The sequence below is a fragment of the Zophobas morio genome, unplaced genomic scaffold (genome assembly GCF_036711695.1).
Source record: "Zophobas morio isolate AGI-343-1 ecotype UQ-CSIRO unplaced genomic scaffold, CSIRO_AGI_Zmor_V1 ptg000011l, whole genome shotgun sequence".
Classification (NCBI taxonomy): domain Eukaryota; kingdom Metazoa; phylum Arthropoda; class Insecta; order Coleoptera; family Tenebrionidae; genus Zophobas; species Zophobas morio.
In genome coordinates this window covers 545,115-567,945 of record NW_026972116.1, presented here as the reverse complement: position 1 = coordinate 567,945, position 22,831 = coordinate 545,115, and the positions used below count along the sequence as shown (strand labels likewise).

General features: G+C 37.4%; 1 protein-coding gene across 13 annotated transcripts in view; it reads left to right on the top strand.

The window, feature by feature from the left end:
• Positions 1–22,831, top strand: part of LOC135126608 (protein artichoke) — a 491,663-nt gene that overhangs the window by 40,761 nt on the left and 428,071 nt on the right. The window contains exon 2 of one of the 13 annotated variants that reach the window (XM_064052639.1): positions 2,219–2,251. The exons of the other annotated variants lie outside the window; for them this stretch is intronic. The gene's annotated coding sequence lies outside the window, so the exon portion shown is untranslated. The remainder of the gene's footprint in view (positions 1–2,218; positions 2,252–22,831) is intronic. 13 annotated transcript variants of the gene reach the window in all.

Sequence of the window (22,831 nt, the reverse complement as noted above, 5' to 3'; positions counted from 1 at the left end):
TCTTTGTTTTAAATTCTAAAATTGTTTTTTGTACAACAACTCGAAAGAGAGGTTAGAAGAAATTTTTGTCAAAAGCGATTTGTTGCGCTGGTGCGGTACAAGGATGGAAGTGAAATAGACATATACAGATGAAATGCATATAACAAAGATGAAGATGTGGTGATCACACAAGGATAGCATTATACTACTCCCCTTGACGTAGAAAACGACAACAGATAGCTTCATGTCTAGTCACAGCTTTCAGTTTGAGTATTGGTATCTATTTATTATATGATCTAAGGTAACAACTCAATACGGCGTCATAAACTACATGTGTAGGCCTATGTTATTTTATACAATTTGAAACCCATTTACTATGTACAATTTTGAAGTGACGTTTTTGGTGGGGATGATTAGAGAAATTTTGGTTAGCATTTTGTCATCCACATGATACTCCTAATATAAATACAAAATTTCACAACAATCGGCCCAGTACTTTCGGAAATTATCTGTCTAATCAAAATCTGGAACGGCAGACAGACGGACAGACTGACCAACAAACAAACAGACAGACAGGCAGACAGGAAGACAGGCAGACAGATCAGACACACAGACAGACAGACGGATACGGGAGACCTATCTCTTCCTATTCTAGGGGTCATGAATGGTCTAGAAAACGTAAAAGGACAGAGTCGGCCGACAGACTCGATTACAATGCTTTCTTCGCTTACGCTCGGAAAGCCAAAAAAGAGGTGGCTTATGCTCTACCACTACGCCACGCTACTTTTTACGCAGCGTCGTACAATATCTCTAAAAAAGAGGACGGTTTAAATAATAAACTAAAGTAAAAAAATAAAAAAATCAAGGTAGTAATCACCGGAGCGTATTTTTTCATAAAATTTAGGTAATGTTAATTTTGCAATAAAGTGAGCGCTCCAGTAATTTTGGAGATTATCTGTATAATAAAAATCGACGGATAGACAAAAGGCGACAGAAGATCGAGAAAAGATGAAAGCAACCGTTCACCGGATGTTTCCTTGGCCGGTTCGGAAAGGAAAGACTTTATATTATACCGAATTGTCATGCGTAATTAAAGGTGATTATAACTTTGGTTTCTGAAAAGATTTTAACATCTAAAATTTTTCGTATTCTAAAAATGAGCCTTTTGAAATCATTTAGATTTTTTTTAGATTGAGATAACTTTTGGTTAAATTTGCGTGTAGATAACCACGAACTTAATCATACAAAAAATTAGATCGTTTTTATACAGTCGCTTTGACGTCCTTGTCTTCACAAAGTTCAATTGTAGACTTCATTTTCGAACTCCAGCAAGTTTCCGGGCTACAATAACATTCTTTCTAAGTTTTACATATACTTAATAAAAGTCGATCATATGAAATTAATTCCCCGAAGGCGTACTAAGGGTAAGGGTGTATCTGTGCATAATTCCAGGTTGTAGTTGCTCCTTTATACCTTCACTTGACATTCTTTGATCCTTGGAACCTCTATTAATTTCAACTTTCCTGCATCAGGCGTTTGTTCATAAGCGGGTGTTCATTTGAATTAGGCTTTACCCTCGTGGTGTACAAATAGACACAGGCTTGTATTTTCACATTTAACGGCAGCACATAACATTTTCCATACATTCATATCAGCCTAATTATGTACGAGTATATAAGATGACAGTATCAAATTAGAGATGCTGGGACGCATCATCGAACAAATAACACAAGACCGTAATTTAATTACTTAATGGAAACATTAAAAATCCATTACCTTGTATGCCTTTAATGTATTCTCGCCTGTTAAATTAATTTTACGATATATTTACATCAGTTTAAGAAAAATCCTTAGATAAACATTGTGTTGAAAATTAATTAATTCAAGCTGCCGCACCTGTATTGCATTTCTTGAGGTCTCAAAACAAAGTGCGATATATAATAAGAAGGGGTTGTTACCATGTGGTAATTACTGAAGTTTCAGTTCTTGACATATCTAATGCTATTTGGTGCTATCTCATTTGAATAAACTGCTACACTTCCTTATAGCTAGGTTACTCGCGCTAGAAAACCAATCAAATGAGTACAACACCGGCGACTCAGGGTTTCGTTGGTAGCAGGGTACGGGGTTCAATTAAAAAAAAAAACTTTAAGGGCGCCAGTAACGACCTACCGTGTCACTTAATGCTCCCGTTACCAAAATGACGATATAACTATAGCTCTCTCTCTTTGATTTACAGACTTTCCTTTCTCGCTGGCCAACTTGGAACAAGGTAACTTAAATGCAAGGGGAATCCCTTTGAAACTGAATTATTTCGAACCAACGAATTGAATTAAATAACAATTCAAAAAAAAAGTTAAACAATACAGCGTGTTATTGAAAGGTACATACAAAATAAAATGGGCAATTGGTCTCAAAGTATGGGTGCTAAAAGTTAAAAAAAGTTCACGTAAAAGTGTTCTCCTTTCAGAGACAAAAATTATTAAAATTTATGTCCAAATTCGTTGTACGCCTCTGATAAAAAGATCATCTCTCGTTTCTATAGCAACATTTAGTCTTGACCATGGCCGACTAGTTTAAAGATTATGGCCTGTCCAAGACCACGGCCAACTGGTATTAATACATATGGCCATCCCAATTCGTAAAAAGTTGATTCTTTGACGTTTCCAAAATCGTTAATCAGGCAACGACATCTGTTGAGTACAATTATGAACTTGGTTGGCAAATAATTGTCAAAATGACGTTTTAAAATATCACGTTTTTCTGAAAGTGTAGATAATGGCACAAGAACATTAATGATATTACTCCTACTATTTAGTTTTGAAATAAGATAGATATATTTTTACAAAACGAAAATTATTTAACAAAAAGGAAGGTACATATTCATACTTTTAAAACTTTTCTGCTGGAAGGTTTGTTACAGATCGTTATTTTCTTCAACCAGTCTGTTTGTTCCAAACAAATATTATCAATAACTGGTTTCACTGTTGCTCGAATAATTATATCACAAACTCTTGATTTATGTTCCAAGCAACAAAATAATGGATTTTGGTCCAAAGAAGGAAGGAGCAGATTACATATTTGTTGACATGTCTTTTTAGAGTTTAAAAACGGTGGTATTAGAAAGTTTTTTAAAAAGGGTAACATTTAGATTCAAGTTATCTGTAACGAGTCGCAAATTTCAAACTGACGCAGTCAATATATGTTATTGGTGTTTGAATCTGCTTGTTTTTTAATAATAATGGGCAGAAAATGTGCAATTTGTGGAAATACAGCTAAACCTTTATTTCAATTCCCCAACAATCCCGCAAGCCGAGCAAAATGGTTTGAAGTTGTCGATAAATTCATTGGTAATAATTTAATAATTAAAAAAAATATTCCGGCATCATAAAAAATTTGCAGATATTTCTAAAATTAAAGATCACTGGTCTATCTGTGAACGCCATTTCAAGAAAGACCATATTATTTTCGGTAAGACTTCGGTGCGTTTAGCCGATAACGCTATTCCCTTTCTACCAATCATTGTTAGTACAAAATAATTTACATTTTAAAAATCAGGTTTGGTATAATATTCCTTTTTTAGAATGATACACTTAATTTTGAAAATCCTTCCCCATCCACCAGCGTACCTTCTGATTATTTAGAAACCAGTTCAAAATCGATTCAAGTAAATACTGTATCAATTCAAGAAATCACAGATCTTCGATATCATGTTAAAGTCCTCACATTACAGCTGAAACGAGCAAACGAAAAATTCTCTAAATGTCATGAAAAATTGAGAAATTTACAGGAGAAAGTTAATGCAGATAATTTGAAATTTATAAAAAAAATTGCTGACGATTCTGAAATTTCTGAAGAAAGGGCAGTATTTCTTATGGACCTAATAAGAAATTATAATAAGAGAGTACCACGTTGGTCAGAAATATATGTGCGTTTGTGTACAATTTGGCGATTCTGTTCACCTAAAGGTTATGAGTACGGTCGTACTAACTTGTTAAAATTACCATCAAAAACAACAATTTCTCGGTATCTTGGGAAATATAATGGACCAAATGAATTAATTGAGCAACGCTTATGCGCTGAGATATCGCATTTAAAGCCTATTGAACGAATTTGTTCTCTCATAGTTGATGATATGTCCATTAAGGAAAAAATGGTTTATTCTAGATCAGAAGACCAGGTTTATGGTCTTGATACTTGTGGCACAGATATAATTGGCAGTGACCCTAAGACAGCGAATAAGATGTTATGTTTTGTCATTGATGGGTTATCAACGAAATACACAATACCTGCAAGTTATTTTTTCCACAGGCAGCTTACAGTTGATACTTTCCACGACTTGACCTTAAAAGTGTTAAAACTCTTGACTGAGTGTGCTTTCATAGTTTTGCGACTCGTTACAGATAATTTGAATCTAAATGTTGCCCTTTTTAAAAAACTTTCTAATACCACCGGGCCTCCAAAAAATTGTATCAGCCACCCTGTCTTGGAATATTTGCCCTTTTTTCTAAGTTTTGATTTCTGCCATGCTGTAAAAAATGTACGAAACCAGTTCTTGAATCATGATATGCTATCACTACAAGGTACTATTTCATCTAAATTTTTGAAAAAAATATATAAATTGCAGAAAGGGCTACCTGTAAAACCAATTAGATTTTTGACAAAAACGCACTTATATCCTACAAATTTCGAAAAAATGAATGTGCTGAGAGCCGTGCAAATATTTTCCACTCCAGTGACATCATCATTGCAGTATTTAAAAGACGCCAATGACAAAAATTTTGTTAATGTTGAAAACACGATACAATTTATGAAAACAATTTATTACTTCTTCCAAATTCACAACGTATCCAATAGATATCATTACATTAGATCATTAGATAGCAGTATCGCTCCATATGTTCACGTTTCTGATGAAAGACTTCAGTGGCTAAACGAAATTTTTCCAAATTATATAGATGAAATTCAGACCATCAGTTCTGCTAGCACCAGTTTTCGTGGTTTCACACAAGAAACTGCACATGCTTTAAAATTTATAGCCAGAAGTACATATTTGTGTGTTAAGTTTTTATTAGAACAAGCAGGCTTTTACTATGTTCTTACGCGTTCCTTTAGCTCCGATGCGGTGGAAGCAACGTTCTCACACGTGAGATTAAAAGGAGGCTCCAATGATGCAACGGATGCCAGAGCGGCAGAATATGCAATGCGTCAGATCCTCCGCTGCGGAATTGTTAAGTGTTCCAAATCATCTAATGTTTCCAATATAGACTTTGTCAGTACTGCAAAATTCTCGGTTTTGGATCATGATACAAAACAAGACAAAGAAAATTTTGATGTACCTTTGGAATTAAGAACAAAGATTCAAAACCTAAGTAAATTAATTGAACCCTGTGCAAACATTTTATCGGCATCTGTGGCCTTTTTGGCTGACTACATTTTAAAGAAATTAGACGACAAATTTCATTGCGACAGCTGCCTTGCACCGCTGTTGTCCAAAGAGGTTCCTGGTCCGCTATTAAGACTCATCCTGTTACAGGATCGAGGTGGATTAACCTATTCCAATGCATATTTCGTAGGCATTGTGAAGGAAGTGGCTGACGTCACTCAAAAAATGTTGCCGTTTTTAAACTCCAAAAAGACATGTCAACAAATATGTAATCTGCTCCATCCTTCTTTGGACCAAAATCCATTATTTTGTTGCTTGGAACATAAATCAAGAGTTTATGATATAATTATTCGAGCAACAGTGAAACCAGTTATTGATAATATTTGTTTGGAACAAAGAGACTGGTTGAAGAAAATAACGATCTGTAACAAACCTACCAGCAGAAAAGTTTTAAAATTATGAATATGTACCTTCCTTTTTGTTAAATAATTTTCGTTTTGTAAAAATATATCTATCTTATTTCAAAACTAAATAGTAGGAGTAATATCATTAATGTTCTTGTGCCATTACCTACACTTTCAGAAAAACGTGATATTTTAAAACGTCATTTTGACAATTATTTGCCAACCAAGTTCATAATTGTACTCAACAGATGTCGTTGCCTGATTAACGATTTTGGAAACGTCAAAGAATCAACTTTTTATACGAATTGGGATGGCCATATGTATTAATACAGTTGGCCGTGCCAAGACGTACCATACGTGTTGCCATCTATTAATAATTACACTTAATAATTTAGCAAAATTTTAATTTGATTTGACATTATGAGACTTCAAAACGTGTAATGGTCGTTTGTTTCGGTATTAATGCCTTTGTGCCTTTCAAAAAGCGTTAATAATTCTTTTGTCGATTTTGAATTATTAATAAATGGCAGCACGTATGGTACCCTTGGACAGGCCATAATCTTTATACTAGTCGGCCATGTCTTAACAAAAGTTTTATTGTTACAGTTGCTAGGATTTACTAAAATAAATTAATTTTACCAATTTATCCTTCAGTAGCGTCTAAAAAGGTTGGATAAGGGTTAATTTTCCTCTTATAATTTTGATAACACAAAATAAGTTTTTCAGACTTCTTAGACTTCGCGAAGAACTGTCAATTTTGTTGTACGTACCTTTCAATAACACTCTGTAAAATAAAAAAAAGTTGGTGAATTAGTGAAGTATGGTCAAATTAGATCTACAAAGCTACTAAATTCTGAGTAAGTCTGAACACCACAGTCTGGAGTTGTAAAGTCCAAATGGTATATTTAAATTAACAGTGGGACCGTTCTAAATAAATAATTTACGCATCTACTTTAGTCAATCCAAGGCGTGGAGAATAAGTACTTATATCCTTACATAACGCCTTTTGCTTTAGAAACTTTAACCCACATTAAGTGAACTGAAACATTTAAAAAAATATTTCCTGAAAGAGATCTAGTCTAGATTCATTTGTCAAGAGACACGGCTTCGCTGCTCTGCTGTCCTGTGATACTGAAGACGGGGGTGCACTGGAGACAACCACGCGGTGACTCAGACAACAGGCTGTTCGACTTCGACAGTCGACAGTCGACAAGCTCCTCACACTAGTGCTCTCCGATGCTAGTGCCAACGACAGTGGTTTCGTTGCCCTTCCACCTGGAGGCCTCCAGCTCCAGGATGCGGTCCCTTCAAAAGCTTGCTTACCATAACTCGTTCGCAAGCGAATCTTCAATAACTAGACGATGAACGAATACACGTCTTCCTCGACTAACGCAGCTTTCTCTTGAGGCCTTATGCTCTAACACAATAGTCCAGATTTTTCTGACTACGAAGTGGCGTCTTCGCCTACACAAAATATTGGACGATTCTTCCACGTTTACTGGTTCTTCTACCCGCAAGAATACGGTGAAACTACCTCATCCACGTCCACACCGGCACGCTTGCTCCAAGGTGGAACCCTAGAGGGTTTAACTTTAACCAAAGACAATTTAACAGAATTACTTTATCGAAAGGGATCCTCATTTACTCAACACGTTAAGCCAGCCACAGACACAGAGACATGTCCGCGTGCATCTCCGCGCGTGCCACAACGTGCATTGATGTGCGCTTGTCTGTGGCGATAATTTTCAGGCGCGCGCTCAAGCAAATGGCTCATTCAAGTCTTCCGAAATTTCTTGAAAACATTAACGCGCAAGCATAAACTCGCGTTGATGAATGCAAATTAATGTGTGGCGAAAATTTATGCCTGCAGACAGATTTCTGTCAGTGTTGTGCTGTGAGATTAGGGTGGTCGTAAACTTCAAATCTTCATAATTCTTACCGGTTGCTAAAAATCGAAGTGTAGCCGTTAAACGTTCATGGGCCGATATGTCAGGTTTCATAGGAGTATCTTGTTTTTCAATTAATGGTATTATTAGCTAGTTTGGATCCATGCGGAGATAATTCCGAAAAGTCTACTTCCAATCGCAAGCCTTTTAACTCTTTGATTCCTGTAATTGAGGTGACCTGTTGGGATCAATAAACTATTGTTACTATTATTATTATTATTAATAATGTTAATTATATTATAATGAATTTATGGGACAGACAATTGATTTCTTTTCAAAAGCCATTCCTTAACCCATTTACTCCTCGCTTTTTTTTTTAGTTGAATATGTAATTGTTTTTTTTAAACATACGTACGCCACTGCCAAAAGACAAAACTGCTTTTCACTATATGAAGCCATTTTTCCACTGGGCAATTACACAAACATCTTTTCGTGTTTGTGGGCATCAGGCGGACATGTCTCTGTGTTTGTGGCCGGCTATATACTCAAGAGTTCATCAAAATTCATCGGCAGGAACTCACTCAAAATGTTCCAGATCTTCTCACATCGAATTTACTCAAAACTGGTTTCATCGGGAACTTTCAAAAGGCTCGAAGAGAATCAATTTTTGGAGCTCATGTATAAAGCGTCCTTAAGCAATCTTACCTTACCTCCCTTACACGCATGACCGCATCGATCGATTGTATCCACCGTATTTTCGACATCGTCGTGAGCACAGTATAGAGATCATTCAGTAGGGACTATTTTTTGTAACTGCCCATTCACAATGGACATTATTAGTTTTCGTCAAAGAACATATAAATAAATTCCCGAATTTCACTGGGTCTCATTTTCATGACACCAGAAATAAAAATAACCTAATTCCCTTCTACACACGTTTAACTAGGGCACAAACAGGTACAAGATACTTTGCTGTCAAATTTTACAACATTTTACCTACTAACTAACTACTAAGTGTGATTGTGAGTTATTTACTTTTTTAACGGACTTGTTTCTAAAATATGAAAATCTTGTTGTTGCTGGTGACTTTAATTTGCCTAATCTTTTATGGCCTCTACTACACAATGTACAGTCAGCTTCGTCAAGTTGCCCTTTGACTGACTTTTTGTCAAATACTCATGCTACACAAATCGTTCAAGACTTTACTCGTTTTCGAATTGGTCAAAATCCTAGCCTTCTCGATTTAATTTTTGTCTCTAATCGAAATATAGTCACTGACTTGGAGCACTTACCGCCAGTAGGAAAATCTGATCATGCATTGTTAAAATTTAATATGCAAACTGCTATAAACATAATTCCCAAAAAGACAAGTGTCACAAAAACATTTCTCGACTTTGATAAAATTAATTCAATTTTGGAAACCATCGACTGGAAGCTTAAACTTTCCTCAAATTCTGTAGAGGAAAACTGGCTGAATTTCCGGAACCTTTTGCACACTTTACAAGTTGAATGTTCGGTTACTAAAACTTACATAACTAATCCCTCGAAACCATGGTTGAACAATGAAATATTTTCTTTAATAAGAAGTAAAAAGTCATTGTGGCAAAAATTTAAAAGGTCTCAGTTAGTTGTTGACTATGAGTTACATCGGCAGGCCTCCAATACCTTATCTAAAAAGATAAAACTTGCTAGAGAAAGCTATGAACAACGTATTATAGAAAGTAACAATCCAAAATCCTTGTTCAAGTATGTACGACGTACTTTAAACACTGAATCTAAAGAACTGAGACTAAATCGCCCCGATAACACTAACACTACTACCGATTATGAAACGGCGAATCTATTGGCTCATACTTTTTCTCAATTTTACAGCAATATTCAACATTCTTCTTCTTCAGTTGTTTACGGAAAGCAAACAGAAGGTATCATTGATGATATTCCGTTTGAGCGTGAAAAGATTTGTGAAAAGTTAAAATCCATTAAATCACATTCTTGTCCGGGTCCTGATAAAATTTTGCCTGTTCTTCTTAGGAATTGTAGTCACTTGTTATCATTTCCCTTGTACATTATAATGAAACAATCATTTCGATTATCGGAGTTACCAAAAGACTGGAAAATCGCGTATATTACACCTATTCACAAAAATGGAAATAGGCTTAATGCTGAAAATTATAGACCTATAAGCTTAACATCGCCAGTTGTTAAAATTATGGAATCCATTATTGTAGAACATTTAGATAACTTCCTTAATAAATTTGCAATCATTCCTAGGGAACAATTTGGCTTTAGGAAGGGTAGGTCTGTGGAATCAAATTTACTCGCATGTCTTAATGACTGGTCCTTAGCTGCAGACAATCTAAAAAGTATCGACGTCATCTACTTAGATTTTGCTAAAGCGTTCGACAAGGTACCTCTAAATCTGCTTATGTTAAAGCTGAAAGCTTATGGAGTTAGTGGACTTTTATTGGCTTGGATACAGTCTTTCCTCACTAACAGAAAATTTTGTGTTAGAGTTTCCAAACAGCTTAGTGACATTTATAATGTTATAAGTGGAGTACCCCAGGGTTCGGTCTTAGGCCCCAAATTGTTTCTTGTGTACGTTGCTGACATTCCTAATGACATGGTTTCTTCTTGTGCAATGTATGCTGATGATATAAAGTTATATAATGATGTTGCAAATTCGCATAACTTGCAAAACGATCTAAATAAAATTTTTAACTGGAGTGAGAATTGGGGAGTGCCACTTAATACAAAAAAATGTGTAGTGTTGCATATTGGAAAAAATAATCCAGAAAAAAATTATGTACTTAATGGTGTCAGCTTATCCAAGGTTTTGGAGCACAATGATTTAGGTGTATTAATTGACAAAAAATTATCATGGACGAATCACATTTTAAGGCAAGTGAAGAAAGCCAATTCGCGAATGTACATTTTACATCGATCCTTCGCTAAAACAAACATTAGTATCAGGGCACAATTATTTAAAATGTACATTAGACCAATTCTTGAATTTGCAAGTGTGGTATGGTCTCCGAGCAGATTACAAGATTTAGAAACCTATGAAAATGCCCAACGAAGATTTACAAGGTGGTGTTTTAGTAGACGAAGACCTGAATATAGCAGAAGAATAAAAAGTATGAACCTCATTTCCTTATCTGAAAGAAAATTAAGAGGTGACTTAATATACACGTATAAAATTCTAAGACTGGGTAAAGACGGGGCTGATTATTTCCATTTGAGGAAAAATGAACGATTAAGAGGACACCGATTACACATATCAAAACCACAATGTAAAACGAATATCAGAAGAAATTTTCTTTCTATAAGGGTAATTAATGATTGGAATAAACTATCTACTGATATTATTGAATCTGAAAATACAAATATATTCAAAAACCGTTTGGACAAATTTTACATGTGGCAATAATTTGATGCGAATATTTCTAGAGAGTATTATAGCTCATTAGAGCTCTACTCAATTATATGAACAATAATAATAATAATAATAATAACTTCCGAAACCAACCACTAAGTATCTTTAAGTACATAAAGCTTGTATAAATACATAAAGTTGAAACGATGGAAAACGTATACCCCTGTTCACAGTGGACGAACGTAATGCTTATGCTTATGAACGAGTTATGTAATCCTTGCGTGCGTACACAAAGTTGAAATAAGTTCAACTTTGTGCACAAATTATGTCAAAATTATGTTAAAATCTAGGGACTTTTGAATACTGCTATTGAATTCCCTTCACGTCCTGTGACCATTAGGGGTGTTTTATAAAAACATTTGTCTCCTTATTCTATGATTTATTACCTACTAACTACAAAACTAAGTATATGGAGTTGGTACTTACTTAATCATTACGGTTGTCGTTGGCAGTCTTGAAGGGACCCACACTGTCACAGTCTCTAACTCTAACTGTCACTCACTGTCCTCGATTTGCCACTCTCCAAGTTCCTTCTGCTGGCCCAAGCATTTCGCAGTTTCTTTGCGAAATACTTGGCATCAGCCAAACTTACTTTTTGAGGGCAAATCGGTTTCGTAACTTGTTGCTAACTGTGACATTTGCCCGCCCTTCAAGATTGTCGTCCCGACAATAATTTCCTAAAACTAGGCTACCCTAACATCTTACAATTCTACCCTAATTCCGTTCTTCTTTCCACTGTGGGGATGCCACTTAGTTTCTGCAAGTCGCTCTGACTCACATCGCTTCCTTTCCACTATCACTAGTTTCAACCAGTCGGGATTCGTTCGGATCATCTGCCAGTCCAAGTTCTTTCCCTGTTTTTTCAGCTCAGTTCAGGAATTTCGTCTGCTACGCACTCCTACTTCGATTCTTTCTCAAAGTCTGGACCAATGGATAGAGTGGCGACCATAGGATATCATATGGAAGGATCTTTACGTCTTGGAAAAAAGGAATGATTTTTCAACAAGAAAGGAATTGCTTATAGGATCGGATTCTTCTTGGTTTGTTGTCAAGTATGGGTCGCTCATCTCACATGTGGGCTCATTGACGTTATTTCTCAACTTGTCTGCCGAGTCCATTGTCATTGTTGGTCCTTTGACATAGTTATGGAAAATGCTGTCGACGTACATCGTCTCTTCCTCTCCTTGAAAGGGGTGATGTTCAAATTTTTCCAAACTCTAGCGTGACTGCGTGACCCTACTCCTCCCTGTGGCCTACCACTAGGATAGTTCGATGTTTTCAGGACGTTGACGTTTGACTCTTGTTGTGGCACCCCATGCGATATAAAAGAAAATTGTGTTAATTCGTTACAATAAAAATGTACCTATATCTACTTAAAATCTACATCTACTGGATCTTTAATTTTGATCCCCATTTCATTACCAACTTACATTAACTTAATTACTACACACATGGTGGTAATATGAGTACGATGAGGTGTCTGGCGAACACCTCAAGCCTGGTATCCGGTAACGACCGTGACCTCGTTACCCTGACCTACATCGTACTCTTATTACTTATACGCGGATCTTGCAACGCTGCATTTTATTGTTGTAAAGTTTGTTTCCCTTTTACGACTATGTTTTCTTTATCTCCCCCCTTGACAAAATTTGGTTATCCCCTTACCTTTTAATTTTTTTTTTTTTTTTTTTAATTAGATTCCCTTTCTTCTTCTGACGATCGGATTGGCTGGATGATTATACTCGTACTTTGGCCTCGTGCCAAAGCTAGGAACGCCTCTTCTCCCAACTCTAGACGCCCCTCTGACAAACTCACTTGTCGTCCTCTTGTCTGCAAGGGTACACTGGTTTCATTTCCACTCTCAACTTTTCTAGGGTTGTCCCTATTTCTTCCAGTCTCTCGCTTGCGGCTAAACAAAAATTTACACATTTTAAACCCTATGTATCCTATGAATACAAGTATGGCAATACACATGAGCGTCAGAACTACTTGATGATCCAAATGGTCCTTCTCGCCCCACGCATGCGCTCCTGGAGCAGCAGCGTATACCATTCCTATTGGGTTTCTTCTAAATAGGACGTATCCCAACCCTACCGACAGTATGAGGTTCCAGATAAGCATCATGGAATCCCCATGTACTGTGTAGGTATTCGTCCAGTCGTGATCCTCCTGATGCACTTTTATCCTTCTGTATACATCCGCCAATTTCTCGATCGGTGAGGTTAAATTTACGTGTGGTATTGTCAGTGTCCAGTTCTCGTTGAGACAAGATTTCAGGGAGTCAAAGTGTAGCGGCACTGTTTTTTCAAAATCGTTAATTACCATGGCCCCTACTGTCGACCACGGTGCCGGTAAAATATGAGTTATGGTTATTTCCTTCTCATCTTCTTTGCATGGAAGTCTTCTGCCAATGATTACTTCATCATGCAGCATGAGTTGGCAGTGACAAGGTAGTACGATTTTCTTAGCACCTGGTTCTGCATCCTCTTGTTTCACAATCGACCTTAGTTGGTTATTGCACTTGATGCAGGATTCATTTCTCGCGTGGGTGATTACATATGTCTCTTCCTCAACTTCGGTTATGGTCATTGCAGTGGAATCATAGCACGTCATTGGGCAGTGCCTGCTTAGCTCTAATGATGATGCTCCTGCAACCAGCTTATTGACACATGTTGGACCATGTAATGAATCTGCCGAAAATCGTGGCAAAAAACACAATTTGTTTTCGAAAGGTTTGCAGTGGTGAAGACTGACTCCGGATATCGCCCTCACCTGTCTGCTCACTCCTTCTGACACGGCAACGTACACACTCTCGTGCTGAGTTCTGCATGTTTGATTGTGCCACTTGAAAGGGACCGCAATTAATTCAAATAAAGACCATGAAAATCCTTTAGTTCTTACAGGTATGCGGATGTGAACTGTTATCGTCTTTTCAGTCAACACACAGTCACAAATTGGCAATGTGTACAAGACTTCCGCATCCCCAACAGAAATGGCCAGTTCCTGCCGGTGATTAGCGATATTGTCCTGTAACAAGATTAGATCCGCTCTCAGTACCGATGGTGGGAGTATTATCTGCGGAATAAGATGTTGTTTACATGCAGTCGCCACCTCGTTCTGCTCCATGATCCTGATGGTATTAATAATTTTTTTTCAAATTCAAATAATTATTATAAATGGCTGTCAAAGCTAATCTCTCCTCCCCTCGCACTTGATTCTCGACTTTCACCATTAAATCTGATGCCACCTTTTCTGCTAAGTGCATCCTTCGTTCGATCTGACGGAACGTGTTCGTTGTGTCGTTTTGATATTTCCTAAATGCCTTCGATTCTTGACCGATACTTTTCAGAGATTCTGTAAGCCCCAATTGTAGCTGATTAACCTGTTCGGCCAAATGCTGCTCATTTGCTGCCAGCTTTTTAAATTTATGCTGTGTTGCAAAACCACAGCACCACTCAAATGAACTCGCAATGAAATCCAAAGCTCTTTTTCTTCTTACACCTTGCTCTCTTACTATCTCTCCCTCTATTAGTTGCCTCAACATAGAACGCTCCCCGTCATAAAGATTTGAAAGCCTCTCTATTTCTTTGACCAACTGACAATTTAAAGATTTGCCGTTCTCACCACAATCCATCAAGCTAGTACTGCTGTGTCCAGCGTTGTCTCCCGTCTCCCACTTGGTCGTATATATCAAGGGTATACTGGCTTCGTATGTAATGGTATTGGGCAGTTTTCGCCAGTAAACGCCCGTAGTTATTTCTACCGCTTTTCCAAGGTATAAGATTCCCATGTAGTATATTACCAACATCCTAAAATTAAAATCATATTAATTTTTAATTTACACCAATTAAATAGTTAACAAAACTTATTACTATATTATTATGTAACTAACGAGTAATATGTATGTTAATTTTCCTTCGCAGGGGATGTCCATTGATCATGATAATTCATGATTCGACCCACGTGGACAATTTCTTTTCTAGGTTTTTGTTTCGTCCTCATTTCTAGCTCGTAATTTACTGCGCTGACTTTTCGAAGAACCTTATAAGGACCAAACCATTTACACATTAATTTAGGGCTCTTTCCTTTTCTCCTGATGGGAACAAATACTTTCACGTTTTCTCCGACTTCAAAATCTACCTCCCGATGTTTTGAGTCGTAGCGTTGCTTGTCGTACTTCTGCCTCTTAGAGATGTTATCCACAGCCTGCGCTTGGATTACCAAAAGACGCTCACGTAACTGGACAATATCTGCGTGTTCGATGTCCGGCTCCATCAAATTAGCCTGGGTTGGCACTGTTGGAAATCTCCCAAAAAGCACCAAATATGGCGGAAAACCTGTTGTAGCCTGGACACTGGTGTTGTATGCAAATGTGGTCGGTTTTACGTATAAATCCCAATCCTTCTGGTCAGTACTTGTGTACATAGCCAGCATTTTGGCCAACGTCTTGTTATACTTCTCCACAAGCCCATTTGTTTGTGGATGATACGCAGTTGTGTACAGGTCCTTGGCGACTCCCATAAGTTTCAGTAGATCGGTTACCATCTGACTCCTAAAAACTGTTTCGCGGTCGCTCAGAAAAGATCTAGGAGCTCCGTACGTACACATTATGTTCTCAAAAATAAACTTGGCTACGCTTTTTGCTGTCCCATCTCTTATGGCTCCAGCCACAGCGAATCTAGAGACATACTCCGTACAGACGATAACCATTGTGTTTCCTAATCTCGATCTAGGGAATGGTCCTAACAGGTCCACTGATACCATTGACCACAGTTTCCCTACCGAAATTGGTTGTAACATACCCGCTTTCTTCTTGAAATCTTCGCCCTTAAAAGCCTGACAATCTGCGCATCCCCTCACAAACTTCTCTACATCCTGTCGCATTTTAGTCCAGAAGTATCGTTCCCTGATTTTGTTAAACGTTTTTGTAGTCCCTAAATGGCCGCTGAATGGATCACTATGATGGTTGTAAAGAATTTCTCCAATCAACGATTTAGGTATCGCTAACAGGTTTTCTAATCCGGTTGCTATGGTGTTCTTCTTGTGTAATACTCCCCCTATTATTGTAAAATTTTTCGCCCTCTTTCGTAAACCAATTGGAAGGTCGACGTTGTCAGGATTTTCAATTGCCTTTATTATATTCTTTAGCTCTTCGTTTTCAAGCTGAAGTTTTCTGAGATCTTCTTTCGAGACCAGGTATGTGGGAATTTCTTCTGCATTTTCTTCATCCTGTTGAGTCCCGCTTGACGTCGGATTCCTAGACAAACAGTCGGCATCTTTATGTTTATTTCCGCTTTTGTGAACCACCGTGTAATCAAATTCCGACAACTTAATGGACCACCTTGCCAGTTTACCTGTCGGGTCTTTAATCGTTTGTAACCACTTGATGGCATTGTGGTCTGTAACGATAGTAACATGTCTACCATATACCAGATGTCGAAGATAACCGAGTGCCCATACACATCCTAAACACTCCAGTTCTGTTATTCCTAAATTTCTCTCATTTTTCGTGACTGTCCTACTGATATATGCTACTGGATGTAATTGGCCCTCGTCATCCTCTTGTAAGAGTACAGCCCCCAAACCCTGGAAACTTGCATCAACCCTCAGTTCACAATCTCTGTCTTTTAATGTTTCAAAAGCTACATTTCTTTCCTCATTCCACAAGAAAACTGAATCTCGTTTAGTTGTTTCATGCAAAGGGCGCGTTATTACGGAAATTTTTTTTATAAATTTCCGGTAATAGTTACACATCCCTAAAAATTGTTGTACCTCCTTAACATTTCGTGGAGTCTGAAACTTCGAAATTCCTTTAATTTTATCCTCGTCCACGCTGATTCCTTGCCCACTGACCTTGTACCCCAAAATATTTATTTCTTTCTTCAGATACGTACACTTGCTCGGCTTCAATTTCAGCCCTGCTTGGCATAATCGTTGAAAAACCTTCCTCAATTTTTCTATATGTTCATTTATGTCCTTTGAGAAAATAATTACGTCATCTAAATACACTAGAATATCCTTCCATTTCATATCTGCAAATAATTTATCCATCAGAGCCTGAAACGTTGCTGGTGCTGTACACAATCCAAATGGCATCATTTTAAATTGATATTGTCCGTGACCTTGTGCTATAAACGCTGTGTATTCTCTACAGTCCTCCTTTACGGAAACCTGCCAGTAGCCACTTCTTAAATCGAGACTTGAAAACCATTTGTTGTCGTGACCAATGTATGTCATTATGTCATCAATGTTCGGAATGGGCCAGTTGCACTTCTTTGTTACTTTATTATGTTTTCGATAGTCTACGCAAAATCTTGTACTTCCATCCTTCTTTTTTGCCAGAACCACCGGAAATCCCCATGGACTTGAACTTGGCTCGATAATGCCATTTTCTAACATTTCCTGTATTTGTGTATCTATAATTTCCCTTTCCTTGTGTGATACTCGATACGGTTTACATTTTATAGGGTTTGCTCCTTGTACATCAATTTCATGTTCAACTAGATTAGTTTTTCCTAATTGATCTGACGTTGCTGCAAACACGTCCGGGAAATCTTGCAAAACATCAACTAGTTTGTGTTGTTCGTTTTCGGGTAAGTCACTGTCAATCTGATGATCTATCAACCGAACCATTTTTTCATCTCCTGTGGTATGTAGTACCAAATTTTCCACTGTTTCAACACTTGTGTCCGTTTTTAGCCATCCTAATGAAGTCCCTTGGAAAATTTTAATTGGTACGTTACTTTTGTTGTTTAACACGGCATCAAATTTTTCTCCTAATTGTGATCGTGTAACATCCATTAATAAACCCCTTTTAACCAAAAACGTCTCGTTTTTGGCGACCTCCATGTTTCTTGCAAGTGAATTTTTTTCTTCCGAGTTTAACATTAGGTTAATTTCCTGTCCAGGACGAATGATGACATCCCGTGATGCGGTCAGCTTTATTTTGCCACTGTCATCAATTTCAGTCGCACTCGCCGGTGTTCGTGTCAGTTCATTCCACAACGCTGACCTCGTTGTTGACACTGACCTAGTTCCTGACGTCATTTCCAACACCATTCCCGATTTTGAAAGAAATATCTTCCCTTTCGCAAAATCGATCACGGCTTCTTCCTGTTTTAGGAACTGGACACCTAGGATTATCGGACTTGGTAATTTGTCTACTACCACCACCTCAACTCTGAACTTCTTTATTCCGAGTTCAATCCCAATATTCGCTTTTCCTAACGTAGAAATTTTGTGATTACCTATAGTTCTTAAAAATAAATCCTTCGTAGTACGACCAACACTCTTTATATTTACAAGATCCCCACTAATTAAATTACTACTACACCCTGTATCTATTATAATATTTACGACCTTACCTTCTATTTTCCCTTTTATCACTACTATGTTATCCGGCGTTCTTGTGTTCCCTGTTTGGTTTACAAGGACGACATCCGAACGCCCCCTTGACGCCGTCCTTATTCTTTTGGGCCTCTCCCCCACTGTGATTTACCTGAATTTCCATTATTATTTTTTGGATCACTTCTGCAGACTGCTGCAAAGTGCCCTGGTTTTCCACAAACAAAGCACTTCTTAACCTTTTCCTGATGTGTCGTCTCGTGTCCCTTACTACGACACGCGGCAGCGAAATGTCCAGGCTTTCCGCAGTTAAAACATTTAGGGCGGCCGTCCCTAGTTCTTGTAGATGGCAGTCCACTGCGTGTTTGGTTTTTCGTTGCCTCTCTTTTCCCTTCTCCATGGTTGGCGCATTTTTGGCACGGATACTGTTGAGTCGTCAAAAATGCACTGTCTGTAGAAATATTATTAATTAGTGTGAGTTTTTTCACTTCGCTAATTTTTAAAGCTAAGTTTTTTATTTCATTCTTACTCATACTAGGCGTCGCAAACATATAAAATGTTTCGGCTAACGAAGGTAGAAGACCTTTTTCAAAATGGGACCTGAAGGACTCATCCGACATTTTTGGATCCAACTCCTGCTGTAGCGCCAGAAGCTCGAAAAAATAGGACTTGATATCATCGTTCAGTCCCTGCTTCCTGTTTTCGAATTTTGCCCTTACTCCCCTTTTAGACTCACCACTGCCGAATTCCGCCAAAAAATCGTTGGTGAGCGCTCTCCATGTCTTCTCTGCATTAGACTGTGTTGTTGTGTATTGGCGAAACCACGCCAATGCCGCTTTTTCCAAAAAAATTGGCAAATATGAAATTTTTAGCGCGTCATCCCATGAGTTAGTTAAAGCTACTCTCTCGTAGGTGTCGATGAAGCTGTTTGGATCTGACGTGGCTGGATTGAAGAGGGGCGGGGCTAAAAATTTTGGTAAGGCTGGAATTTTAGCTTTTTCCAAAGCTTCCCGAAGAGTTACGTTTGACATCTTGTCTTCTCCGGTCTCTATGTCGCTTTCTTCCTTGTCCTCCTCGCTCTCCGCCCTACTTTCTTCCTTGTCCCCTTCGCTCTCTGCACCACTTTCCTCCAACTCCTCTTCACTCTCTTCCCTCGTAGTTTGTTCGTCTTTTTTCGGTTTTCCTGCTCGCTTTCTCGTGTCCAAAATTTCTGATATTTCTTGTAATGTCGAATCTGATACAGGCTTTGGGTTAACTATATTTACTTGCACCGGGTTTTTGTCAACTGTCTCAAATGCTTCCGTGCTTCGGCACTTAGGAACAAAATTCCGGTACTGCGCTTCTTCTACCTTACGCCTTTGACTACGTGTCTTTAACGATGGTTTCGTTCCCGACATTCAAAAAAAAATTTTTCTTTCATTTATGTGCCTTTGCCCTAAATTATCCACTGTGCTGCAAGTTCTGACTCAGCATATTACACGATTACCTACTTTATAGCTGTAATGTAACTCCAACACATCCGTCAGCAAAATTCATTACTCTACTTGTCCAACTAATCTATTAATAACATTGTTTAATTTAAATTAAGATAAATATGGTGATTTATCCTTCGAAATCTCACCATGGCGCCTCCACCATATATGTCACGTCCTGTGACCATTAGGGGTGTTTTATAAAAACATTTGTCTCCTTATTCTATGATTTATTACCTACTAACTACAAAACTAAGTATATGGAGTTGGTACTTACTTAATCATTACGGTTGTCGTTGGCAGTCTTGAAGGGACCCACACTGTCACAGTCTCTAACTCTAACTGTCACTCACTGTCCTCGATTTGCCACTCTCCAAGTTCCTTCTGCTGGCCCAAGCATTTCGCAGTTTCTTTGCGAAATACTTGGCATCAGCCAAACTTACTTTTTGAGGGCAAATCGGTTTCGTAACTTGTTGCTAACTGTGACAGTACTTCACACCTCTATGCTTAGCCGGCAGTTATTCTGTTCTGCGTTTGCGCAGTTTAACAATTCTTACAGAGTTCACTCTGTCCACTGTGAACGTACCTAAGCATAAGCCAGACACAAACCAAAAACGTAAATTATGTTATGCGCTCGTTTTTATGCCTTATGTCCATTGTGAATGGGCAGTAACCGGTTTTCATGGGTGGTCGTTTGTCTTATGACTGTATGAGGGCGCGCAACGCCAGGTACTTCTCTTTCTTACACATTAGAATATTGAATTGCGGTACTTTGGTTATCTAGTGACTTCAGTCTGAAATATTTGAAATTTGGCAGTTTAGTTGCATTGGCTTTAATGGTTCAATTATTTCAGTTAAATGTAATTTTCATAGAGGCATTCTAAAAAACATTTTTCACCTTTTGATAGGACTATGTTGATATTTACTAATTGTTTAAAAAAAATAAAATGTATATTAGCGTTTCCCAATAAGACTGAATTAGACAGCGATTAAGCCACGAAATAAATTAGTAAATTGTAAAGTTGTTATCCGAGAAGCGGGGTCAAATCTCAATTTCAACACGGTATTTCTGTTGTAGGGCGCGTAATTCATTATTTATTATAGTAGACTGTGTGGTTTCTAAAATCAAAATGTTATCGTTATTATTCATTTGCACTTGATCAAAATATTTATCTGTTGTTTTTAAAGTTCACTGTCCACGCAGTTATCATCTATAGTACCATACGGATTAGCGTCTAAGAAACCATACTCCTTGTGAACAAAAAACATGGTCCTGCACTGGGCATATAATATATGCCAGTTTTGAATTTACAAATCCCAAAGATGAAAAAAATAATAGAATGAAAATAACTTGGTCACATTAACTTTTGCCATTTTCGCAATGCATTTTTTTATTTTTTTTGGAAATAAACCTTTTTGTTTTTATACGTATTTATTACATTATTTTGATATTCATCACAGAACTACAAGTATCCTAAGAAAGAATGTGTGAATTTTGTGAGTAATAAATTAAAATCTGAAACAAATCATCACGTCTATAAATTAAAGATAGATTTATTTCTTTTCTTTACTTTTTGAGATTTACGATGTTACGATTTGAGCAAAGTAGTGCGTATTAAATTGCGTACACGAATCATTTTTTAACTTTTCAAATGAACCGATTGTGATACTTTTTACACCGCCAACTTAATCTGCCTCCGCTGCGCTCCGTATGGCCGTCACAATATGGGACGTCATTACCGTCTGGATAAGTTCCGTAGTTCTTTGCCGTCTAATATCGTTACTCGTTAGTGCAGGTGTGGTCCGCAGAGGCGCTACATACTGGGGGATGGTAAAGTCACTGGATCTATTATTACTTTTAGAAAGTACGGCAAACTGCCAGTGCCCGGCGGTCGACAGAGGGGAACCTAACCTATGTGCTAGACAAAGATAGCGCGAGACTAATAATTTTTGCTATCAAATGTAGGAACTGTCAAAGAAAGTTTGATGTATTTACGATTTGAGGTTACGACAGACTGTACTAGAATTATCCAGCCAACGGACCGAAAATAACACAATTCCAGTCCAAAAATAACTCCAGCCCTATACAACGAGAAGGTGGCACCGGGAACCAGCAAACAGTCGTGGAGGATGTGTTATAGTTTCCTCAAACCTATAAGGCGTTTATGGCTTTGACGTTTAAAGTACTTTACAGCCGACCCTTCATAAAGCTTAGTAAATGTAAACCATGCCACGTGCCAGGGACGGCCGAGACGCGAAGGACCGGACTAAGAGTAATTTTGTTTTTAACGTTTCTTCCGTACCTTAATTATTTAATCATTATTCTGCACATTTGAAAATATTATGTATTAAGATCCTGAAAGCAAAAAACATAAAATCTTTAATAAGAACGATCGCAATCATAGAAAACTGGTCCACTAAGTTTTTGATAAATCAAATAATTTTGACGATGTCACCGTCCTTTGTTTCAAATCCAGAGGGTACATTCATATTGCTGGTATATTAAAAATAATACATGACTAGAGAGCAAAAAGTATGCAGCAAAATTTTGAGAAATATGATTATGTAATATGCATGAAATTTATGCAAATATGCTGTAACTTTATTAATATATGCAGAGATATGCAGTTGCATATCCTCCAAAAATTGAAAAGAAGTGTAATAACACAACTAAATTTATTTACAAATTATAAAAACAGGTTTATCAAGCTTAATTTTTTTAATAAAAAATACATAGATAAATATTTTTTTTTTAAATTATTGTCTTACACTAAATAGTGACAAATAAATAAAAATTAATAATAATAGGCCATTTAATTAGTATTTTTGTAGCAATTTATTTTTAAATACTTTTCGAAATATTGTAGCAAAAAATTTTGCCGATGATCCGAAAACATATATTTGTAAATAGAAATGCGGTTTGTAGC